This window comes from Varroa destructor, unplaced genomic scaffold (assembly GCF_002443255.2).
Source record: "Varroa destructor unplaced genomic scaffold, Vdes_3.0 BEIS01000002.1, whole genome shotgun sequence".
NCBI lineage: Eukaryota > Metazoa > Arthropoda > Arachnida > Mesostigmata > Varroidae > Varroa > Varroa destructor.
Genome location: NW_019211455.1, coordinates 42,806,909 through 42,810,234, shown reverse-complemented (window position 1 = coordinate 42,810,234; position 3,326 = coordinate 42,806,909). Strand labels below are relative to the sequence as shown.

General features: G+C 40.6%; 1 long non-coding RNA gene across 1 annotated transcript in view; it reads left to right on the top strand.

The window, feature by feature from the left end:
• Positions 1-270, top strand: part of LOC147757849 (uncharacterized) — a 2,838-nt gene extending 2,568 nt beyond the window's left edge. Inside the window, exon 3 of the long non-coding RNA XR_015320359.1 lies at positions 1-270. This is a non-coding gene — a long non-coding RNA (uncharacterized LOC147757849).
• Positions 271-3,326: the final 3,056 nt, after the last annotated feature.

Sequence of the window (3,326 nt, the reverse complement as noted above, 5' to 3'; positions counted from 1 at the left end):
GACAGAACGTGGTAACATGGAACCAACAACGACAAAAGACGGTAACGTGGAACCAATAACGACAGAACGTGGTAACATGGAACCAACAACGACAGAACGTGATAACATGGGGAAACAACGACAGAACGTGGTAACATAGAATCAACAACGACAGAACGTGGTAACATGGAATCAACAACGACAGAACGTGGTAACATGGAACCAACAACGACAGAACGTGATAACATGGGAAACAACGACAGAACGTGGTAACATAGAATCAACAACGACAGAACGTGGTAACATGGAACCAACAACGACAAAAGACGGTAACGTGGAACCAATAACGACAGAACGTGGTAACATGGAACCAACAACGACAGAACGTGATAACATGGGATCAACAACGACAGAACGTGGTAACATGGAACCAACAACGACAGAACGTGATAACATGGGATCAACAACGACAGAACGTGGTAACATGGAACCAACAACGACAAAAGACGGTAACGTGGAACCAATAACGACAGAACGTGGTAACATGGAACCAACAACGACAGAACGTGATAACATGGGAAACAACGACAGAACGTGGTAACATAGAATCAACAACGACAGAACGTGGTAACATGAATCAACAACGACAGAACGTGGTAACATGGAACCAACAACGACAGAACGTGATAACATGGGAAACAACGACAGAACGTGGTAACATAGAATCAACAACGACAGAACGTGGTAACATGGAACCAACAACGACAAAAGACGGTAACGTGGAACCAATAACGACAGAACGTGGTAACATGGAACCAACAACGACAGAACGTGATAACATGGGATCAACAACGACAGAACGTGGTAACATGGAACCAACAACGACAGAACGTGATAACATGGGATCAACAACGACAGAACGTGGTAACATGGAACCAACAACGACAAAAGACGGTAACGTGGAACCAATAACGACAGAACGTGGTAACATGGAACCAACAACGACAGAACGTGATAACATGGGATCAACAACGACAGAACGTGGTAACATGGAACCAACAACGACAGAACGTGATAACATGGGATCAACAACGACAGAACGTGGTAACATGGAACCAACAACGACAAAAGACGGTAACGTGGAACCAATAACGACAGAACGTGGTAACATGGAACCAACAACGACAGAACGTGATAACATGGGGAAACAACGACAGAACGTGGTAACATAGAATCAACAACGACAGAACGTGGTAACATAGAATCAACAACGACAGAACGTGGTAACATGGAACCAACAACGACAGAACGTGATAACATGGGAAACAACGACAGAACGTGGTAACATAGAACCAACAACGACAGAACGTGGTAACATAGAATCAACAACGACAGAACGTGGTAACATGGAATCAACAACGACAGAACGTGGTAACATGGAACCAACAACGACAGAACTTAGAGCGGAACGAAAAGCAAAGTGACGGTTTTTTGCGATAACCTGCATGTTTTTTTTATGCATAACGTGAGTGATGTTTAGCTTAAAGTCATAAAGAAATAAAAAGAAAAGAAAAGAAAGGAGTCATAAGAAGTTACCTCATAAAAGTTGGCACGTAGAATTTTGGAAAGCAAAAGAGATCTAAATGAAGTTAAAATAATGAGGTTCATAAATCTAAGCTATTTTTTTACTTCGATTGTATTACTATGAATATGTACGGTTATACAGTACAGAAATAAGAGAAGTTAAATTAATTGCAGTAAACAGCCAAAGTTTGGTAAAATCCGCTAAATTTATTTAATGACCCTTTGCATTGCGTAACCCATTTTCCCATGTTAGCCTATATCTGTATCTGTGTTTCATACAGTAGATTCATGGTTGAACCATACAATCATTCGAAGCCCCAGTGTTCCCCACCCGTTACTTGACAGCGGATTAACAACATTATATCTAAATATCAACCCAATTAGTGTTATCTAATTACGTGAGTATCGTAGGTTATAGTTTATTTTACATTTACAGCCGTTTCTGATAGAAAACATTTTATAACGGTTACAAATCTCCACAAAAACAAAGTTTACTTACTTCTTGCGATGCACAGGAGGCAAATTACTGCGAGATGCATCAAAAACATGTTTCTTGTCATTTTCGAAGTACAAGTGACCGACAAATCGCAAAGAAGGTTATGAGAAACTCCTTCGTTGTGAGTCGAGTGGACTGCAGATATCTGGAGAGCCTAAATAAGCTGTTCAGAAGTTTTCGACGAGTGTTAATATAGCACAACTGAAGGCAGCGCAAAGATGTCCTTACACTGATTAAAGTGTCAGACAATGGAAGGCCAGGATATGTAAATTCAGCTGCTGCTGACATGGATGAGAAACGAATGAATGAGACTCGTATCCGAACACAAAATAAAACGTTTTTGATTCCAAAAGATCAAAAATGACTAACATCTGGGCATGCCGGGTTTCTGGTGTTTGCATGACAGGTGTTTGCATGATCTCAGATATACACCACGTGCGCGTTCGATCTCTTTACTGATCCGATCAGGCGTTCCCTGGTCTTAGACGCAACAACACCGCATGTGTTAGCTTTCTATTGTGCCTATTGTTCGTATTGGCCAACATTTCACGCGACCAGGTGGGCACGATAGATGGGTCAAAAGGTTGCGTTGTATACATAGTAAATGATGATTGACACTTAGTTGTTGGAAAAAGCCCGCCGTCAACTAGACAGCATGTTCCACCAAAAGAAGTTACACTCGTTTCTTGGTACACGGAGGAAACGAGACAACATATGTAGAGCTAAAGATTGTAATATATATATATATATATATATATATAGAGAGAGAGAGAGAGAGGAGGGGGAGCGACTTGTGTCATAGAAACTAATACTACAGGTGTAGTTTTGCATTGTAAAAACCATTATATGTACATAGAGAGCTATAAAATATATTGTGCATATTTTTACTTTATTTACGGTTTACCTAAGCAAGTGAACCAAGAGAACAATGAAACTCACCCAATATTGCGTGCTGTTGCAGTGTTGACCATTTAGCAAAAAGCAGCAGAAGACCCCCCAGGTAGACATTATTGGGCTTGGTTCAATGAGGCCCAGATTGGATGATGAGATTGGACCCTGTAAGTACCTCTGACTATTAATTTTCCTTCGATGTGAGCGTTGTCTCAGACAAGATATAATGCTAAATAGTAAGCGGCGACCCCTTGCCCCTCTAGGTGACCCATGTAGAGGTGCTAGCTCAAAAGTAAATTGTTAAAAATGAGCAAAGTATACAAATGTCATATGGTTTCTTTGAGATACAAATAATGTATCACAGAAGCTGAAAACT